At 40.5% G+C, this 23029-nt stretch overlaps 1 long non-coding RNA gene across 1 annotated transcript; it reads right to left on the bottom strand.

Moving 5' to 3' along the window:
- Window positions 1-232: 232 nt before the first annotated feature.
- Window positions 233-22774, bottom strand: LOC118923900 (uncharacterized). The gene is made up of 3 exons (XR_008996347.1): window positions 21928-22774; window positions 3576-3725; window positions 233-2515 (listed from the first exon to the last, which is right to left on the bottom strand). It is a non-coding gene; the product is annotated as an uncharacterized LOC118923900 (long non-coding RNA).
- Between the last annotated feature and the right edge of the window lie 255 nt (window positions 22775-23029).

Here is a 23029-nt window from a genome sequence, read left to right as displayed (position 1 = left end):
ACATTTAACAAAGATCTTAAACTCAATTTTTTATGTACTTTTTTTATAGGTAGGGGTATGATGCAGTACAAAATTGTATATTTTAGAATCTATACTACTTTAGAATGTAGAGTTTAAACACGGTTTCTACCACTGGCTCTTGCTTATTTACCATGTGTCCTTGAGTTGCAAGAAAACACTAGCTATTGTGATAATATGAATATTTGCATAGCCACTCCAGTGTTATGAAATGTTTTTATTGAGAACAAGGAAACACAACAAAAATAAGTGTTCAAGAGGAATAAAAAGAGAGATTCAATGCAATGAATACAAACATTTAAAGGAAGGACAAATGAAAACAACTTTACATTCTAGGTCACAAAGCTATGTAATCACTTACAAATATTGAAAAAATGATCTTTTTTGGGGGGGAGAGGTCCCCAAGTGTGGACCCCAATTTTCCATCTCTTCTCTCTACCACTGAGTAGATATAGCTGCAGGCTTGCTAGCCCAGGGAGGATTGAGTCTATGGATTAAGCCTGCAAATAGTGTGCCCAGCCCCGTGGGTATGCCTGGGCCATCACTTCATCTTACTTAGAAGTCATTTGACTTGTTTGTTGAGCAGACTATTTTAATACTGAATTCCCCTTAGGCTATGTAGGGAAATAAATGATGACAGTGGCACCACAGAGCATGCAGGCATGGGGATGGTCTCACAGCACAGCTGGCTGTCTATACAGCATGATTTAAGCTTTACTGTAAGAGCACAGTTAGGCCCCAAGTAGTTCCTCCACTGTATGTCATGGCATTGAATTCCTCTCCAGTCTGCTACTCATTGTTTTGATTTGTTGAATTTCCCATGGCAAGTTTTGATCTCAGGCTTCTCCCCACCCCCACCCCCTGTCATGAGAGACCCTCAGCTGTTGCTTTCTCACTGTCCACATCCTCTCCTTGGCCACCTCCTAAGTCCAGGCACAACCGGGGCTGCAAACTAGCTGAGTACCACAAGGAAAGTGTCATTGGGAAACAAAGCCAGACATGCTTCTGGTAGAGAATCTGAGAAATGGAGCCACTGGCACTCCCTGGGCATGAGACTGGTGAGCAAAAAAACTGGATGGGTCACACAATTGTAGAATTCGCCTGAAGCAATGTACTGAGTCAACTAGCTGGAATGCAGGGTGGTCCCCAGACATGTGGCTCTGCATACGCTTGGTCCACAATGAGGCAGGAAAGAGGTGTCCCTGGGCTCTCCTGACTGTGAGTTAGCCAGCTGGGGGCCAGATCATGTGTTAGGTTTTACGCTGCTTCTTAAACCGCCACTGTAATCCTTCTCCATAAATCTCCTTGCAGGCTTACTGTCTGGGTATAGAGGACTGTTGGAGTGTCCCCAGAGGCAGTTAGATTTCATTTCCAGTTTAAGGCATATTAATATTTTATACGTTACAGGGAGTCCTGGAGTGAATGCAGCTTTTAGAATCCAGGTAAGCCACCCTCAGTCTGTAGATGTTTGAGTGACTTTTGGATCCTTTGGATTCTAACACACTAAAGAGCTCAGATGCCTGAAACAGTGAGGATGTTTTTGTTCTGTTCTGATTTTTGCTTTGAAATGCGAATCCATTTTTTTAACTAGTAATTTTAACTAACGACTACCTGCTTCTTCATTCCCCTAAATGATGCAAACGTTGACCAGAATATCCTACAATGGGCTCACCTGTCTCCTAGCGGTTGCTAAGCGGGCCAAGAAGGCCGCCTAACTGATCTTCAGGTGAAAGTGATGTGGGAAAGGGAGGAGAGTCATTCTTCTTCCACACCACCGCCTCTGCTCTCCTGTGACAAAGACCAGTGTCGAAGTGTGGCTGGTCTCTGTGGCCTGAAGGCTTGCGAATGATACTGGTGACCCCTTGATGGATCACGTCACAGCAGGGCACATGGAGGAAGGGGCCCTATGGTTTTCTTTTCCCAGTCTCTATCCTAATTTCATTCTTGGTCTACCTTCCTAACTCTTCCATATCTTCCTAATCACAGTTTCTTCTATAATTTCTGGGGATGCTTTTCCATGGCAAAAGCAAACCAGAGGATTTGCTTGAGAAGATAGAGCAAGAGTCTGCATCCCTGCAGGAGAGACCGAGGTTGAATGTATGTGTGTAAGTGCAGACTTCTCCACTCCCAGCTGTTGCTTAGACAGCTACACAACTCATATTCCTAGAGGTTACTCTTTATTTCACCATCGTCATCTCCAGCTAGGTGGCTGCCATGCACCACCCCTCTCTTGGGCAGCCAGCCACTCTGAGGGACCGCGCAGTGCAGGCGGAAGAACATGGGCTTTCAGAGTCCATCTGACTCAGTTTTAATGCCCAGGCTCTGTTACTTCTTAGCAGACAAGTCAGTAGGCTTCTCAGAGCCTTCATTTTCTGATGCTGAAATTGGGGATAAAAGGCCCCCACCTTGCTGGGCTGCTGGAAGGATTGTATTCAAGGTGCCAGGCACATGAGTTCTCAGAAAGGGAGCTAATCCAATCGTCAGACACTTACACTCACTGTAATGGGTAAGAAAAGAGTAAGTCAGATTTATTTTCTTTTAGGGCCAGTGCAAATGAGAAGGTGGAGCTGATACATTTTTGGACTAATGATTTCAGGATCTAGATAAGGCTGTGGTTTGAATATCTGAATAACAGATCTCCACGTTAGCGGAGTCCTTGTTACCTAAGAAGTGTCACATGTTTTATGAATGTCATTCTTCCTAAAGCTCCATGTTTGCCTCACAGGGAAACAAATGTCTATACTCTGACAGATTAACAAATAAAGCCCTGTGCTCCTCAGCTACTGTTCCTTGCCAACATTTCAAGCCACAAAAAGAAAAATAAAATAAAATAAAACCCTACACATGCATGCCAAGGCTTATAAAAACTGTACAGTAGTTGCAGAAAGTTTCCAAGCAAGGAATTTCTCTATAACCTAAATTATTTGTGAGGTGTTCTTTTTTTAATAGAAAATATGTTCTTTGCTTGAACCAATTCCCACGTTAAATGTCTGCCCTCATCATTCATTTTTATTTCCAGTCTAAACACAGACTGTTTCAACAGAGGCCATTTACAGCATACAATAAAAAGGATTCATTACTCATTTTCTCTTAGTATCTTTCAATTGCACTAGCTCATGATAATGCTTAAAATGGACATTAGGCCCCTGCAGCCAGAACATTACAGGAACACCGGTCATGACCACACTCAACACCTGCCACGCCAGACAAGGAAAACCCTCTCCTGCCCTAATGCCCGTGCAGGCTGCTTTTCATCACATTTACTCCACTTTTATCTCATTCAACTTCACACTTTTCATGGGATGTTCTTCCTCTTTTATTTGATATGATCTTGCCTCCTTGATCTGCTGTTGTCACAGGCCCCATTCAGTTAGCTTAAACAGTTTTTCCTTAAAAGAGAAAAAGTCCACACACAAACACCAACCATGTCACTCTCCTAATTAAATATGATTTCTCTGGACACAAGCTGACAGCAACCACTAAAAATGTGGTTGGACATTGAATTCCAGGGCTGCTTGCACATCATAACTGCTTTTGGATGACAGTCAATCGCATACCTCATAATCCAAATAGAGATGACAAACTATGTCCTGCCATTCATCCCATGGATTGTTAACTCTTCTCCAAGCCACGTCTACCTTCTTCAGGGTTGATTCCACTGTACTCATCATGATGCTCCTTCAATACTTAGATGGAGCTTACTAACACTGGAATTAATAGAAAATAGATGTTGAAAAATAGAAAAGTATGGCTCTAGAAAAATAGATGTTGAAAACCCTACTGGCTTTTATAATTCAAGTTAATGTCACTTCATTTATATATAAAAAATTTACTCTTTTGTTAGTAATCATCATAGGGCAGCTTTCTTCATGAAGCTTTGAACCATGTGCAGATCTCTGTGTAGTGGGCTTATACAAACTGGAATTTGCATCCTGCATTTACCACTTACCAACCATGGGAACCTGAATCAGTCATTTCAGCTCTCTACACTTCAGTCTCCATTTCAATAAAATGAGCATAATTATACTTAATTCTTAGGTGCTTTGAGAGGAGCAAAAAGAATAATGGTCATAAAATACTTATTGCTGTGTCTGGAGTATATTAAATGCTTCATAAATATTAGGTATTATGTCTACACTCACTACTTACTATGTGATGGGAGCTTTTATGTGCTATTTTAATTAAGCCTTACAAAATTCTGTGTAGTTGTCATTATCATCCCTACGTTACAAATGAGAACACTGGCTGACTGAAGTAATTTGCTAGTATGTTCCAGAACTGGCTTTGGAACCTGGGGCTCTCTATCTCCAGAGTCTCAGAGGTGTGTGTTGGGTTTGGAAGGAATTGGAGTCCATGCCATAAATATCTGGTCATTTCCCACCTTCCTGTCTCAGGCTTCTGTTGTCACCTAGAGGCATTCCTGAGCCCCATCCCAGTGATGGAGTACAGTGTCCCATGCGTGTCCCCCTGCCTGGACGAAGAGAAGACATTCATCCAAATGAGAACCATTTATTGATGAGGACTAAGAGACCTACTCTCTCGTCTTGAGTAGTTTCTGGTACCAGAGGAAGGCAGGGGATGGATTAATGGCAGAAAGCCTATAGTATGACACTGATATAAAAAAATTGCATGTAAGTTAAAAATAGGGCAAAAAATACTTTTCAGGTCAACTTCAATAATACAGCTCCATCCTGTTTCTTCATGATATAAGCTGAGCTTTGGAAAATGTGGTAGAAATTTAAAATCATTTTAACATCCACTTCCTTAAAAGATAGGCTTCCTGGGTCAAAAAAGTTAACTGAACTTTGATTCCTATCCTTTAATAAATCATTACAGATGAGAGCGCTTTTAAAAAATTTCAAGATGTGCACAAATGAACGTCGAGTCATTCTGAATAGAAGGGACACCTGGTAATGTTTGGATTTAGAGCACCCCCTTTAGAAAAGCACTGACTTAACGATTCATCATTTGAAAGCACTGCATTTGAGTTAGAGGGATTTGTAACAGCTTTGTGAGCACCTGACCCCCTCTACCGTAGGAATTGGAAGGCAAGGAAAGGAGATGAGAAAAATGGGAAGAACTGGGAGTGTAATATAAAGCTCCAGGCCAGATTCCTTCACATTATCTCATTTAATTCTCCCAACTGCCCAGACTGCTGACACCCCTTTAAGCCGCTGCACGTGTCCCAGCAATATCATAGCCTGTTCTGTCCTTGTTTCTCTTCTTAGGCTCATCTTTTGGAGTATGCTTTGCCCACATGGATTTGACATATGCTGTTGTCTTCCCAGCTACACATTGGCTTTTCTTAGATTTTCCCACCCCACTCTTCCCTCATTCTCAATTCTACTTCTGAGTTTTCCTTTTTCCCTTCTCATCCCCACACTAACCTAACCAGGAGCTGCCCTGCAGGTCCCACTGTTGCCTGTGTTTTTTCAGCCTTGGAATTGCAATCTGGGTGACACTGCCACAACTCAGCAATGTGGGAAATACTGTCCCCATTTTATAGATGAGAAAACCCAAGCTCAGAGGAGTTATAAACAAATGAAGCTCAAGGCAACATCGCTAAGTTTGGGAACCAGAATCTGAATCTTGAATTCATGTGTTTGACAAACTAATTACTTAACTGACATATAATACAAGACTTCTCATCCCCAAATTCATGCTTTTAAAACTGCTCTACAGGACATAGATAACAAGATACACTGGTTGAATCTTCTGTGATAATTCTGGCCCAGGGCTTCCACCTCATCTTCATATGTGATGGGGGCCCATGGCAGTGTTGACAAAAGGCAGCCCATACAGGTGTGATCACACTCACAGTGGGAGCTACTAGGAGTTCCAGTTTATGCGATAAAACACTTGGACTGGCACATATATAATGAACCAAAATAAACTAACAGTAAGGAATGGGAAAAACATTTGACTTTCATTTATCCTCGAATTAAAAAGCTATGCAATGAATATCTGAGAGAAAGGATTCGTATCATTCTCTGTATCCACTATGAGTATTTTCCCAACACTGAAACCCATATTCGCGTTTTCAAGTTAATCAATTTAGCCTTAAACTGAGACAAATCTCTTGACGCTTTTATTCAGCAAGTTCTTTTCCCTGAATGTAGGAGGAATTGAGGTGGTAGGAATGCTGTCAATAAATACCAGATAATAATCTGAACAGACTTCCGGACTTCCCTCCCACCTCCTTCTCAGAGCCACCCTCCAGCCCAGGTACCTGGGAAAGGGACTATGTGGGCACGGAAGCCCGGTCTGCAGTCACAGCTGTCATCTTCTGTGCTCAGAAATACTCTGGCCTTTGCCAAAGGAGACTGCCTTTTCCCAGCTGTGTGGCCTTGAGCGAATTACTAAATCTCAGTCTTGGTTTCTGCCACTGCAAAAATGCAGATGATAACTACTTCATGTGGTTTTGGGGAAAATTCAGGGAAAGAATGCTTGTAAAAATGCCTTTCACAAATAGAAAAGGAGGACAAAGATTTTCCTTCTTTCAAAACATAACATAGCTGGAGAAACAAATGTTTCCTAATCTCCAAATGAAAACACATGCTCTAAAATTACAGACCCATCACAACTCATGCAGACATGTGCGTAACACCATGTAGTGGCCAGCCCAGTATCTTTTACTAGTATATTTTATTCCTAGCTCAGCAAGGGGACCTTAGAAGGTGGATCAATTTCTCTTTCTGCCACTCCTACTGAAGAAGTCCATGGAAAATAGGTTAATAGATTTTCCCGAGTGTAATCAGAATGTGGAAACAAAACTGTACTGTTGCAAAGCAAAATAAAGACGCATGCCAGCTAGATTCCTACTGCTAAGTTCAGAATTTTAAACTTTATTCACTAAACCATTTTCATAATTGCATACTTCATTAAGAACTGTTAGGGATATGTGTAAACATTTAGTTCCCTTAAAAAATACAGCATGGCTAGGCTTATACCACTCAAGTCTGCGTTTATGCTTTCAGGCATTCGACTGGTTACTTCAACAAGGAAGGCATTTGTTCTGTTCTTTTCAAACACAAGTATCTGCAGCCTCTCATTTGCTTCCCTCGTAGGGCACTGCTGCCTTTGGTTTCTCAGTCTCTCTTTGTTTATGCTAATGAAATAAACTGTCCCTAGGGAGTTCTGGTTAAACATAATATTAACTAGTCAGCAACATAATCAATTATTTTATCAGCAGGCATGGCTTTTTTCCATAATCCATCTTTTAAAAACAGTCATTTCCAGAAAGGTACTTTGTACCTTATTTTGACAACATCAGGAAGCTCCACTGTTAATCAGAAGCACATTAAAGCCAGCAGACATACATAAAGGCAGCAGCCAAGATGTGTCAGCTGGACTGACTTTTAGAGCGCGAAGTTGTAGAAACATTTTATAGGCGGAAAAACCATATAGCAGCCCTGTAAGCATATACTGTGTGACACAGCTCAGCCCAGATGAATCTAAAGGCAGAATTGTGCATTAAAGACCCAATTTCATTTTAATACACCATTTTTATAGGACAGGAGGACTTGCAAATTAAACACTAACGATGGGAAAGAATATTATGAATTAATGAATGTAGAGAAAAGATAAAGAGTCAATGATTCTGAATAACTAAATGTATTGGTTGATTTATTTTGACAGGTGCAGCTTACTTTTAATGATTTCATATAACACTTCATAGTAGGAAACTAACAGCCCTGCTGTGTGCATTGCATGTGTATGGTAATAAAATCTTGGTAATAGGAGTTTTGCTGTAAGTCCTAGCAGCTAAAGCTTCATTAAGAATAAGTTGTTCTTTAGGTTTGTATGTCAGTGAAGTGAAATTATGCAGGTTCTTCTACTTTATGATTGGATTTTTTAAATCATCTTTGCTGATCTCAAGGTTAGAATACTTTTTTTTTTTGAAGAGAACCCAGAGAATTTATTTATCTGCTGGATAGTAATTCAAGCACTAGTACCAAGTTCTTCTATGACTTTAATATGTCCCTTCACTTTCTGCCTCAATTTCCCAAGGATGCAAAATAGGGAAGTCCCTCGTGAGAGAATTAATTAGCATCTGTAAAGAACTTTAAGATCTCTTTATGAAAGAACTTTTCATGAGGGAAAATGTTAATGCTGAATGGGATAAAAGAGCAGTGGCTGTAGATTTCAAACACCGTGGAAGTTATTGAAGAATAAAAAAATACCGGAGGGATACAATTATATTCAGAAAGACATATATCACCAGACAGACTATAATACAGGGATGAAAGATATATTAAAAGGGAGTTTGATGAAGCCTTCAGGGAATTAGGCACCACGTCATTGGCAAGGCGACTGAGACTCAGGTTGTAAAAACTCTAAATCAAATATGATCCACAGACTCAAAGAAATGAGATCAGTTAAATCGTAACTTGAATGCAAGGCTCCCAGTAATGCTCCCAAACCTTTTCATGACATGTTTTCTTCCTTACTTTAATGCTTCCACTACGTACCATAATGGTGCTTCATTACTGACGCAGATAACCCTTCCCATAGACCTGAAGACCAGATAATTGAGGAATACATAAGTCTCCATCTTTCCCTCCATCCCTCCCTGCCTTTGATTTGGGGGGTAAGAAAGGAATGTTCCACCTACAGTTGTTGTCTGCATAACTTCAGTTTAAACAAAACTCTGTCCCTTTGTGCTTGCTCACTCTCAAAAAAATGGCTTGGCATTTTTGCAAATACACAGCCCATTTTGTGCAAAAAGTATCAAGCTTCAGCAAAGTATTGGGAAATACTATGTTTCCTTTTGTCAAGGACAAATAACTGAAGCCAAATGATTCTTTCTGAAGAGGACTGTGAGAGTCTGGCTCCTGGATGATATTTCCAGCTCTGATGGTCATTTCCTCCATGATGCCCACTCCCCTCTGTCCCCAGGGACCATGTTGGTCCTAGAAGTGCCTCCGGTTTTGGTTTTCTTTCAGTAGTATTGATTATATTTTAGCCATAGGCGATTAGGGATTCCCAGATAATAAATCATTCGAGCAAGAGAAAAGTTTCTTTGGAATAAATCCTAGATGAGGATCATTGCTTTTAGAAACTTGAAACTCATGGACGAGATAACAGGTAAACCCATATGGGACAGTGTGTTAACACAAGTGCAAACTCCTGCTTCTGTGCTGGGTACACAGTAAGAGCTTAAAATATCCCAGTTGAATTTTTTGCACAGAAGGAAACGTGTTGAGAAAGAGATGGATACATATTATTATGTGATATAGATAACTCCAAGACTATCTTTACAATTATGACATGAATCCAGGCCATGAGAGTTGGATGTTGCTATGGACTGAATGTCTGTGTTCCTCCCAGATTCATATGTTGGAGTCATAACCCCCATGTGGTGGTATCAAGAGGTGGAGTCCTTGGGAGGGGATTAAGTCATGAGTGGGGAGCCCCAGGACTGGGATTAGCTTGCCCTCACCTTCTCTGCTGCTCTCTCTGGGTCATCTGAGGACACAATGAGAAGGTGCTGTCCACAGCCAGGAAGTGGGCCCTGGATCTTCTGGGACTTTGTGCTTGCACTTCCAGTCTCCAGAACTGTGAGAAAGAAATGTTTAACCCACCTAGTCTGTGGCATTTTATTAGAGCAGCCTGAACTAAGACAGATGTCAAACACAATTATCTATATTCAGCTTTGGTAAGCATCACAGTTTTCAGACCAACTGTGCTACACTATTACCATCTCTAAGCATTCGGGAGCTAATTCAATTTTCAACCTGTATCTAAATACTATTGAATCATTAACTCCTTCCAAGAACTTAGAATTGAGACCAACCAAGTTTACATACCTACAGTTGCTTTATCTTTTCCATGGATGAACATATAAATACTTGCTTTTCTCCAAAAGGAAAAAAGAAATAAATTCTTCTAATAAATACCTAGCTGATTCGATACTTTCAAAAATCAATTGAGAAATTGAAATGATGGCAAATCATAGTCTACAGCTAAGATGTTGCATTTAACATTTATATTTTTAGAAGAAGATTACATTTTAAATATGGTAGTAATTATCATATCATGGAGAACACAGCCTAAAAATAAATTTTTTTACAGTTGCACCTGAGGACTAGGAGGAAAAACTGATGTTAGGAAAATTACCTGCATTAAGAAAATACATTTTGCCCAAGAATAGTACAAATTTGTAGGGAAAAGAGTGGCTGGGGTATACTAATTATGAAGTTCAACTGGTTACACAAAAGCTGAAGTTGCTTCCCATCTCAGCATCACCTATAACTCGCACTTATGAGCACAAAAATTATTATTACACATAGTGGTCAGTTTGCAGCTCACTGTGTAAAACAATTTTGTATTAGTCCCTTGGTATTTTCCAGTTTGGTTTTGAACCTTGTCTCTATCAAGACTGAGCCATGTGAGTTCGACTCCTTTATAACACTCTGTGTTTTCATCTGCAAAACAACAAGATTAACTAGATCAATGTTTCTCAAACTCAATGTGCGTTTGAACCATCTGGGTTTGAGTCCAGGAGGTTTCTGCTTTGGGGCCTGAGCGTCTATCCAGTTCCAAAGTGATGCCAGTGATGCTGGTTGGAGGATCACGTTTCGGGTAATGATAATTTACACACTTCTTTTCATCTCTATATTTCCTGAGATGACCCAAAGATTCCTATTTTTGCCTTCGCATTATTTGAAAGCCTAGCCAATTTAGGATACTTGATAGGCAAGCTCTCAGCACCTGGAAAAAGGTCCAGTTGAAGTTGTACTTTTAATTTTTACAGTGTCACTTTGGAGTTCCTATCAGATGCTGGACACAGTCAAATTTTAATAAAAACCACAGGCTTGGAAAAGACTAAGTTCAACTCACCTAAGTTTATGACCACAGACCTGGCAGTGATACAATGACCCCACTCTCCAGCCACTTTCCCATTGCTACCTTTTAATGTTCTTTGAATACTCAATTAACACCCAATTAAATGACAAATATTCACTCAATTTCCTTTCAGTTTCTTGAACTGTGGTCTGTCACCTGCAAATGAGGCCACTCTCACAGCCTTCAGGGAGGGAGTGTGGTCTAGGGATAGAGTAAGAGGCTGAGATTCAGAGTTCTGGGCTCCATCAGTGATATTAAGATATTTATCTTGGGCATACAACAACAGTAAAGTGGTGTCTTATTGAAGCCCTGAGCTTATTTCTATTTCTCAGCTGTAAAATACTTTAACAGGCTTAGTTGGAAAGTACTGGCTTACTAACATGAGCAACACCACCCACTCCCCCAAGTCATGTGACAATCTGGGGTGAGTTACTTATTTTTTCCGTGCCATGTTTTCCTTATCTGTAAAATAGGGGTAATGTTCATATGTTAAGAAAATTAAGTGAGTTAATACCTGTCAAGTATTTAAACTACACTTGGCACATAGTGAGTACAATGTAAGTACTTGCCAACATTATCGCTCAAGACCAAACTGCTAAATCTAGTTTCAGATCATATACATTCATTTACTTAAGAGTAAACAGACATATTATTTCCTGTTTGCTGTATACAAACTATGATTTAGCACTCATGATAATCCCCAGTATTAACAAAACCTTGTAACTTATCTTTGTGATATGTAAATATTGTAGTTAAGGTATTATTTTAATTAATTTATTTTATTGTATGTAGGCATCATGGAAAGCACAAAAATTGCCTGACACCAATTCTGCCCTCAAAAAAATGTTGTCTTATGGGTAGAAACACATCTACTTAAATAAATGTAATATAACAACAAAGGTCTATCACTTGCCTCAGAGTTGGGTAATACATTCATTATTTCCTGACCACAGCTCTATTGCAAAACAAAGAAGATTCAAGGAGTTATATTACTTTTTCAGTTCCACCACTTCATTTAACTCTCACAGACTTAATTTTAAACTTCATGAAATTATTTTCTCAAAGTAAAGCTAGTGTTACTGTTCTCCTCATCATGAAAGTAATATAGGAAAAAGTATAGACTATCTCAGGAAGATTAGGCAAGATGGAGGTAGTGGTATGCTTTATGGAAGGGAACATAGCAGGAAGGGAGCCTTAATTTTTTTTGTTTACTCTTTTGTATCCTTTAAGTTTTGTATCATGTGCAATTTTTTATCTGTTAAAAATAACTAACTTTCTAAATCAGTCGGTGCATGTTGTAATATATAGTACATGATACATAGAAAGTTATAAACTAGAAAATGAAATTATGCATAATGCATATTTTGGTAGCAGTTTGGTAAAACATGTATTTATTTTTCTTTTTTATAAAAATGAGATCATGGTAATACATTTTAAAAATGTTTTCCATGCCATTAAATATGCACCTACAACATAAATTTTAATGACTGTGTCATATTTTACTGTACACATGTACCCTAATTGGCTTAATTGACTCCTTACAGATTAGTATTGACAATAGACCTGAATGAACATCTTTGTCCATACATATTTGTATAATTGTCTTGTTTTCTTAGGATATTCTTTAAGAATGGGCAAAAGATGTGCATGTAATCTTGAAATTTTAGAAACAGTATGAATAGAGAAATGAGCCACCTGGTCCCAGTTTGGCCTCCATGGGGGAGAGGTGCATTGTGGTTATTTATCTCAAACATCACCTTTAATATGCCAGGTAGGGATGAGTTGAGCATTGGCAATAAATTACGACTGATGTTTCTGGCAGAATTTTATTTTTATTTCTCTGCTTTGTTTCTCTTTGAAGCAGTGTGAATTATTTCTGCTAATGGACTCAGAAGCAGTTAATGTTAATATGTCTAAAGCTTTCTTTAATCAGCAGGGGGATAGAATTTGAACGAGCAGAAGAGCTCTTTCGATTGCTAAAGCTAGATTACACTTTGTACCTAAGTAGAGGAGAGAAATGGAAAACAATGGAAAATACTAGATTTAGGAGGCCTAAGGAACTTTATTAGCACTTACTCTCTCTGTTTTTCCCTCTTTCTCTCTCTTTCAACATGAAGAAATAGACTGAAAGGGTTTATATTACTCATTCAACATCAGATAGCTGGTGAAAGGCTAAGCTGGAAGTGAAGTTAAACCTCAATTGCGGTTCAGAGTCATCTGCAGTGCACCATATAAGCCTAATATTGGGAACGTAGAGTCTTCTAAGCCCAGACAGCAGTGTGCAAGTCCTTCATCTAGGATTTTGCCCACTGAATGGTGCCACAGCAGAGATCCACATGGTTCCTGCTGCTGAGCAGGGAGCTCCTAAGAGAGTGGATGGGAGTTAGCTTCCAGTAGCAACCCTTGTTGATTCAGCCAGTGTGGATAAAATGAAAGTCCCTGCAGCCAGGATTCATACCTGGCCCTGGCTGGCTTGCTCACTACACAGGTGTGGGCATTACATTGTTATTGACTGTATATAAAGAGCCCTGCCCAGTGCTCTGGGTGACACAGTGGCATGGCTGCAAGGCTACAGGAGAGCAGAGCAGAGGCTGGAGTCTGGCAGTGCTGAGGACAGAGGCCCAGAGGCAAAGACTGGCTAGCTGCGCGCAGACTCAGTCTGAGTGAACGAGATTTTAGTGGCTGACCTGCTACTGTGGAAATAAAGGTAGGTATAACCCTTTCACCCCAAGAACGTTCTACTGTAATTTCTTTGGTCACACTGAATCCATAGTGAACTTGCCCAGGGCTGAAACACATTGGCAAGACAGCCAGCTTCCTGGACGCTGGAATGCCAATGGGTTATTTTTAAAGGGTCCGCTTTCTATAGGTGCTGGTGTATAATGTGGCCTTGTAATCAGACTATTAAGGTAACTAATGAGACAAGGCTTGGATAATGCCCGTAATCTACTTGAAAACCTGAAAGAAACAAGCTAATGAGCAAAGGATGCTCATTTAAAAAAAAAAATTTTTTTTTGGAAATGTGGGGAGCTTCAAGGAGAAAGGAAAAATAATTTGCTGCTCTGGCTTCGACTCCTGTTTTGGAACCATAGCAAGGATCAAACAAATGGTGGTGGTTTTTTCCTAAGTCAGAGGTCAACTGTTTCTCGTGTGTTTACATGCAAGAGCTCTCCTGAACTATAATGAACACCTGCCACTTTCCACTCAGGTGCTCAGGACACATGCTGCACCCGAAGGTGCTCTGCTCCATCTACAAGTGCAGATTACGTGAAATCTAGAATTTATGTAAAGCATAGTCATTTCAGTCTTTTTCAGAGACAGACTTTGGGTTTGTAGCATTTCTTTCATCTTTTATTCAACAAATACTTATAAGGCACCTACTGTGTGCCAGGCTCTGTTTTCTCTATCTGCAGAGAAGAGAGAATCGCTGTTCTCCGGGTGCTATGACAGTGGGAGAGATGGAGAATGAAGTGCCTTAATGATAACAATATGATGTTGATGATGGTAAGTGCTGTGAGGGAAAAAAACAGGAACAGGAGGCCCTGGAGATGGAGGGCTTGGAAATATCTGGGGGTCAGGGAAGTGGCAACTGGAAGGCAACAAAGGAACATGCTGGCCAATACTTCTAGCAAGCAGATACTGGGCAGAGGCAATGGGCCAGGGCCAAGGCCTGCAGACTGGTGTGCTTGGCCTGTGCAAGGGACAGAAGGTACAGCTGAGCAAGTGCCCAGCCAAGTCAACACAGGAGCAGAGGGGAAGCACATTGTGTGAGGGCTTCAGGTCACCCAAGTCAGGCGGGAAACCTGGAGGGTTGGCAGCAGGGCATGGTGTCACTTGGTTGACTCTGGAAGACCCAGGAGGAGAATCAGGGGGGCCAGGGGCAGGCTGCTGCCCCAAGCTCACCAGGAGGAGGCGTGAGCCTGGTGGCTCAGACCAGGGAGGAGGAGTGGCCAATGCAGAGCCTGTTTTGAAAGTGGGGCCAAATCACTGAGCAGCATCTGTTGACTGAGACATGCTCTGTGTTTACTGAAACAAAACTACCAGGTTCTTGTCAAATATGTAAGCGTCAGAAATGTGACTAAACTGTTGTTGTCACGGACACAGCAGTTGTAACTGTAATGTAACTGTAATGTAAATGTAATGTAAATGTAAATGTAATGTAAACATACAGATTGATTTTTAAAACTTTATTTTAATATTTTAGATAATTAAAATGATTAATCATTGATAACTAATACTACTGTTATTAATTAATATTAATAAGAACAATCAGATAATGAGGATTATAATATGAGGAAATACCACAGCAGAAAACCAGAATCTGATGGGTCATAAACCACACCCTGGGGTTCATCTCCTTAAGCAGAAAGGGGCCCCAGATGAGTCTACACCCACACTTGGATGAGAGATGGCCAGTTATGACTGTGGCAACTCCACCAGGTCCACATCCTCGAAGCTGCATTATTTCAGCTTCTCCTGATTTCTGCCTGGTTCCTGTAGCCCCTTTTGTGGTGAAGGAGACCAAATCATAGAGGAGCCTAAGCCCACAACAGGTGCACAGAAATGGGTGCAGTGGGCTGTGTTTACAGCCACAGAAGAACTAGAGGAGAGTGGTATTTATAAAGCATCCCTTATAACCATCTGAATTCACCAAGGTTCTTCAGAGAAACAGAGTCAACGAGGTGTGTGTGTGTGTGTGTGTGTGTTGTAAGCAAGTGGCTCATGTGATTGTGGAGATTTGGTTAAGTCCAAAATCTATGGACCAGGCTGGCAGGCTGGAGATGGGGCAAAGTTGCAGTTCAGGTCTAAAGGCTATCCACTACAGAATCCCCTCGCCTAGAAGCGGTCAGCCTTTTGTTCTGTTACGGCAGTCAACTGACTAAATGAGGCCTACTCATACTATACAGGATAATCTGCTTTACTCAAAATCCACCAATTTAAACATTAATCTGATCCAAAAAAACACCTTCGCAGAAACATCAGAACAATGTTTGACTGAATAAATATCTGGGACCATAGTCCAGTCAAGTTGACAAGTAAATCATTCATCACCCACCCCCCATCCCTAAACTCTGTGCACTCACACTTCTGCAAAAGAGGGAAGAAAGTTGAGGTTTTAGGCACAACAATGCTGGTGCCATTTATTTGCTCCCTGACTGCACCTTCAAGTTGGTGGTCTAAAGATATACCATTTTATAAGTGAGGAAATGGATGTGTGTACTTCTCCCAGGATAAACTGTGAAGTGCACATCTGCACATCTCCTTCTATCTCCTCCCAGGACTGCATATGACCTTTGTACCATTAAAATTCTTGGCCTGGGGTTATTACATTGAATGTCAGGTGAAAGTTATAGAATGCCATCATAACAGACAGGAACAAGTAAATGAAAAGTTTACCTCTCCTGGTCTCCTCTAGGGAAAACACAAAAATACATTTTATGCTTTGGATGGAAAGGAAGGCCCATGGCTCTGAACTATTTTCTCTCCTTAAGTTTTAGGAGTTCCAGTCAAATCCATTTCCTTTTTAAAGCAACATTACCCAGGCTACTTTGAGATAAAATAGCCAATGCAATGGCCACAGGGGCCCAGGACTGAGGCTCCAGCTAGAATAATGGCGGTATTAATAACGGTGCAAATTTGTATCATTCTTTGAAGCTGGCAATGTGCTACTGTACTGCTGGCAACAAGAAAGATTTTGAGGTCCTTAATCCCACTTCTAGGGTTCTCTAGTTTGAAAGTCATATTATCTACAGCTTTGTAAAAGTCCAGTCCACACTGCTGGCCTCAGTATCCAAATGCCATTCAAATCCAGTTCATAAAAATAGCTTTATTAAATGTACCAGCGACCTGTAGCTGGGGCTTCTACCCAGCAGGATATCTCCTCCTGTCCCAGAGTGACAAAACACAAAGTAAATAAGCACCAAGAGCACAAACAATGGGCTTTTGGAGCACATGGGTCACTCAGGAGCTATGTAAACAATGTTTGCTTTCAAAAAACACAATCCTTATTGTCCCTTTTCTTCCAAGAAGCTAGAAAAGTGACAGAACTGTAATGACTTCATACAATCTTTCTGAAGGTGTATACATTCACACTCACTAGACAGGAGAGGGAGGCACATCACTCCACTGGCAGGTCAATGCCAGAGCCAACAGGGAATTCCATAGACATTCAGTGGGCTCCTGTGTACAAATTTCCGTGGGAAATATCAGCTTCAGGTTCTGATCTTTAGATACGAGTTTTTTTCACTACTAAAAATTTGTCAGAAGCTTTTAGTTGACAAGTGCAATGAAGAGGAAAAATCTGGTATTTTTTTTAAACTAGAAAATATTGGCTCATTCAAGGTGATTTATGCTCCTTAGTGTGGAGAGATAAAAAGATTTTCCTTGTTTTACAGATATTCTTTTTTTTTTGTTCTTTTTAGCAGCTAAAAGCATACCAACAAAAGATTTCCAAGACATATGAGACATACATTAAATTTTTGTAGCTCTGTTCTAAGTGCCCAAAGCAGTTTGAAACAAGTATACAAATTTGAAAGCAAATAGTGCCTAGCACAATGCCTGGAATAAAAACAGACAATAACTTACAATGACTTGGATTATAGCATTGCCTTACAGCATGCCTGTTTCTATGGCTTTCTTTGACTCATGATTCGGGCTAGAATTGGAAACTTAGTTTATTATTATTAATTACATATATTATTAATTATATATTTACAATTATTTAATTACATATAAACTTAATTATATAATTATACATAAACTTAGTTTACTATTGTTAATTAGTTTATTAGCATATTACTGTTTTATAGGTAATAAGCTTATTATTAATAATAATATTACTAACTAAACAAAAAAGGAGGATTAAAGGAAATTTTTTTTAGCATCCAAGTCAAAACTCTGTACCAGTTACTGGGTATATTGTATCTCCAAAAATTCCCTCAATCCTATGAAAAATATTATAAAAGCTTATGCTTATGCTGTTAAATATCAACCTTTTACATAGTTTATTCTTTCTTTAAAATGGAGCCAAGACAACCTCAGGGCTTTTGCACTTCCTGTCCTCTCTGGAGTACTCCCCTCCCCTCATCAAGCCCTTGCACAACTGTCACCATATGAGAGAGAACTCCCTGCCCCCTTCCATGTAACATGTCAACCCTCCTTCACCTTCTTGTCACTTTCTATACCTTCCCCTGCTTTTTTCTTTTTGATTGTACTACTCTCCCTGTGACATGCTATATATTCATTTGTTTACTGTGGAGCTCTCCTTGATAAAAAATAAATACCATGGGGCAAAACTTTTTATTTCAGACCTTAGAATAGTGCCTGGCACATAGGAAGTACTCAATAAATATTTGTTGAAAGAATAAATGTAAGCAGTTTGTTTGTTTATTTATCATTAGTTAATTTTCTTCTCTATGTAATTTAAAAAGTATTTACATCTTCAAGAAATGGGTTTGAGCAACCTTGAGACATCTTTCTGTGCCTCCCCTACAAGGTATGACAGTAACACTAAAACCTCCAAGAATTCATCAACTGTATCTATTTCAGAGGAATTTACAAGTGTAAAAATCTCTTAAGGGGATAAGAGAAAAATAAAAAAATCACAGCGCTCTACTACAAAGCTAGTTGTAATGACTCATTTTAGAAACTGGAAGAGATTTTACTTTTCAAAGAAACATGAAACTACTCTATATATTATTGTAAAATGATTTGATATGAATATATTTCAATTTATTTAAAACTAGAGCTTCCAAATGGTTATCTGTAACCAAATATGGTCAGGACCTTATTCTCCTCTTACGTTGGTATCAGAATGTTGGTATCAGTATTCCCAACACTCTTTCTGTTAAAAACAATGAACTATATAAAAAAATCTGAAAGCAAGTCAGTTTCCAGTAGATGGCACTGCAAATCAAGTCTTTATAGGTCTATTAACTTGTCTGATCATGATAGTAATTATCTATTCTGTAGTAAGAACATCTACAGTGACTTATACAGTGAAAACAAATAGGTTGGGGATTTTGAAGCTACAATAAAGCTGGATTGTACTGTTTCTCAGCACTGATACTTCTTCTCATTGTTGGGTATTTATTAAGGTAGAAGGTGCATATAACAAAAATTGTCCACTTGCTTATATGTGAAACCCACTTTATGATGTGGGATTTTGGTTGCCTATTTAATTTTAGTCTATTTTATGCTGTAAGTCCAATGGGCCTCTTCATACATTTGCACAGTGTCAAATTCAATTTTATTCAGGCCAGTTAACGTACAGACATAAAACTGTTCCAGGGTCATAAACCACATCCTTGACCTATGCTATTTTTTGATGTGTGTGTGTGTTTTGCTCAATAAATATTCTTGATCACAGAGAATGTAAATGATTACAGACAAGTTTGGCTCCATGACAAAAACATGACATATGCATGCATATACTGACACTGGATCAGAATCCAGCTTTGTATATAAATGTAGTATTAAAACACGTTTTAAAACTGTTTAAAAGAGATATTACACATACTATAGACGAGAATATATTAAATGCTATCATGTACGTAAAAACACTTAGCAGAGTGTCTGGCACAAAACAGGTGCTAAGTAAATCCTGCCGCACTCTCCTGTCTATGACAAAGTGGAGGAATAAAGGCCAATACTTGAGGGCCAGGCCCTGCTCTGTAACTTTGCCTGAGACAGCTGTCTTTCCACTTCTCTGGACTCCAGCTTCCTCACCTCTGAAAAGGGCTGGAAGCAAGGCTTCAAGATCTAAAATACTCTGCCTAATATAATATAAATTTCATAAGTGAAGTGTGCAATACTAAGGCACCCAAGCTCTACAAGTAACCTGGGAAGCTGGGCAGGACTTTGCTCAGGATGCTCACCTTCCTGCGTGGAGAAAGAAGCTGTGATTCATAAAGGGTGCTTCCATGTGTAACCATCTACATCTAAATAAACGTCAGAGGGGAGTCCAGACATCATGCGCTGTTTTTTATGCCCTGTGCACTGTTATTTTTTCTTGTGCTGTCAAGGAAGCCTGAAACTCCTTCAAATTATACAAGAATAGTAGGTTTCTGAAACTTCTAGACATGTATGAGAAAGTGCTCTGATAGGTGACATCGCTGTGGACCACTGCTCACCATGCCACTCATTTAGCACTTGTCACCCATTTAAACAATGATCTCTATCACCTCAGGCCTTTCTTCCTAAAAACTACCAGGTACTCTGGCTGGGGCTCAATGCTATTGATGCTATTATAGGCAACCCAAAACCCACACAGCAAAGACACAGTAAATCGAGCAGTAATCCAGACAGGGCAGAACTATGAATTAGAGCAACACTTGAGTGCAGGACACTAGGGCAAAGAAGCCCCTTTGCCCTTCTTTTTTTTTTCCTCTTTGTGACCACAGAATTTACACCTTGGGTTTTTCAAATTGGTTGAGATGGTGTTAGAATATTACAGAAAGCAAATGGCTTTGGGCTGGGATAGACTAATAAACACTCTTTAGAGTCTGAAAGGACCATGCAGAATATCTAGTCAAATCTCCTCATCTTACCCATGAGAAATGATGGGCTCAAAGAGGTCATCTGACTTACATAAGTCACATAGGAAATTAGTGCCTAAGCAGTGATGAGGTCATTTGACTCCCAAATATGGAGCTGAGTGCTTGAACTGGGTGGGATAGAGGATAAGGGAAGGGGGTGAAAAAATAAGGGGAGAAGAGTCTTTATAGATTGCACTCTTGATTACCTTAGGAGGATGATGGAAAAACAGTATGTAGCCTAAAAGATGACACATTTTAAGTTTTGAGGTTCCAGTAAAGAGAGATTGCACACATTCTTCAAATATTCAGGTATTTCAGGGGGTTTTGGGGGGCATTTTTGCACCCTTGCTGCTTTTTTGCTAAGTTAGTATGTCTAATATATCATCAGAGATGCCCTGTATTAAGAAAGTGTAACAGTTCATCTTTTTTAGGAAAACTCCTTTTCCCAGTGGGCAATGATACCTTAAACATGGAATAATTATGAGCAAACTGACCACATTTTTGTTGGTGTGAAGATTATTGTAGTAAGATTTAGGCAATCATATGTCTTTAACATAAATAAAATAAATAATATGCATATCATTTTCGACTAATCATTTTTGCAAAGTAACACGTGGGGACACACAGAATATGAGGGAAACTGTTTAACTGTTTTCTATTCCTAATTTGTGCTATATCATCAAGCAAATGGAAATAACATTTATTTTCCAATTAACATACTTTTAATATTATATATAATTTAGCCTCATTCATATGAAAGAATTCCAAAGTTCCTTTGAAAGCAAAACTTAGATATGTAGGTGCATTTTAAAAGTGATTATTGCACGGTTTCGCCGTTGTTTAGGAATGAAGTTAACAGTTATAGTCTGTTGATATGATCAAGGCTTACTTTTGCCAAGATTTGTAAATGTCAACAATACATAAAGAAATCTTGTGTTAATCAGGAGATTCGCAAGGTCAGATTTCTCTGAGTTGGAATGTATTATGTCTTCTTTACCTTGAAACGTTCACAATTTGTACCAAGGCTTTATCCTTAGCTAACTATGCTGGATTTTTGTTTCTTCATCTTTAATTGATTACGGTGGATTCTACATCTGGATACCTATATCCCTCAAGTGTCTGATTCTGAAATAAAAATGAAAGTTGGAAGGTATTGGAGTGGGATGAAGGGGCTGTTTTAATTGCCTCAGGGAGTCTTCTAGCCAATTTCCATTTGTCTCATTGGTGTACCTTGGATATAGGAGAATGGAGCGAGCATGTGAAATAGAGAGCGAAGGAATGTTCCAGAAGTCACGTGAAAAAGCAACACGGAAGAACGAGATTACTGAACTTCAAGCTTGGAGAAATTTCACCATGGACAACATGGAGACTCTGCGGTACCAAGTAACCACTGTGTGCCGTGGCTTAGTGATTTTACTTCTTAATCGCGAGGGGTACCAAAAAATCTCATTTCTCTATCCTATTTTCTAGACACGTGGGCAAAGTTGTGCAGGGGTCTAAGTATCAAAAACATAAAGAGACTCACCTACTTTGGAGGAATCCCGAGATAATGGATACACAGGTCCTCGAGTTAGGGGCTGGGCATTCTTTTGCGTTTATTTTCTACTTTGATGAAATCACATTTCCTGCATGACAAAGACTTAAAATTGGTAAACAAGCCTGATGACGGCGCAATGGCGGGCGGCCGCTCACGTTGTCACAGCTCTTGGAAATAGAATTTGCGCTCCCGTTCTAAACACGAGCTGCCCGGAGTCCTGCGCTAGGAGCGATCCTCTGCCAACTCCGGGGGACTGAGCGGGGCCAAGAGGTCCGCGACGCACGTGGGAGGGGCGCTCCCGGCGTTTCCCTGCAGGGTCACGGCCACCGCGGAGGCCAGCGCGGGCCCCGAACGGGTATGGACCGCGGGGTGGGGGTCGCCGCTCAGGTCCTTCTGGGCGCGCTCTGCGCTTTGGTGGTGTCCCAGCGGGTGATCCCGTCCAGGCAAAGGGCGCGCGGGTTGGATCTCTTGCTGTAAGTCCACCTGGAATTGGGACCGTCCCCCGCGCCCGTCCTCCCTACCGGCCAGTCTCTGTTGAAGGAGCGAGGTGACTTGGTTTTGTAAGGCAAGGAGACTTGAGTCCATATTCTGGATTCCTTGGAGCCACAGCGCGCTTATCAGACTCACTCTGGGGTGTCTCAGGGCACAGAGGGAGGCAGTTTCGGGGTGCAGGTGGGAGGCCTAATGTGCAGGGACGGGGGGCGGGTGGTTCGAGGAGCCCTTTCACTTACTCGGGGGCTCGGGGCTCCACCTACGTGTCCCAAGAGGAGGGGACCCTGAAGCTGGAGGGCATGCAGACTCCGGCTGGAGTTTTAACTCAGAGTCGCATCACCTTTCTGCGTCTCAGGTGGTAGCTCAAACGGGGATGTGACCCGACGGAGGAAGGCGTCTTAGACCTTGCAAAGCGCTAAGATATCAGGAGGTACGGTTTCCCCCGACTGGACGTGCGCGGGGGTCTCACTGCTGACGAGCCGCCCAGGATGTCCGAGCTCCTCCGGCCGTTTTTGTGGAGGGGCGCTCCCCACGTCGTGGCGACAGGCGTTTCCGGGCACATCCCTACTGCTGTTCTTCTATTCCAGCTCTGGTCCGC

The sequence above is a fragment of the Manis pentadactyla genome, chromosome 3 (genome assembly GCF_030020395.1).
Source record: "Manis pentadactyla isolate mManPen7 chromosome 3, mManPen7.hap1, whole genome shotgun sequence".
NCBI classification, from domain to species: domain Eukaryota; kingdom Metazoa; phylum Chordata; class Mammalia; order Pholidota; family Manidae; genus Manis; species Manis pentadactyla.
Note: the sequence above shows the minus strand (reverse complement) of the source record. Positions and strands in the feature narration are given on the sequence as shown.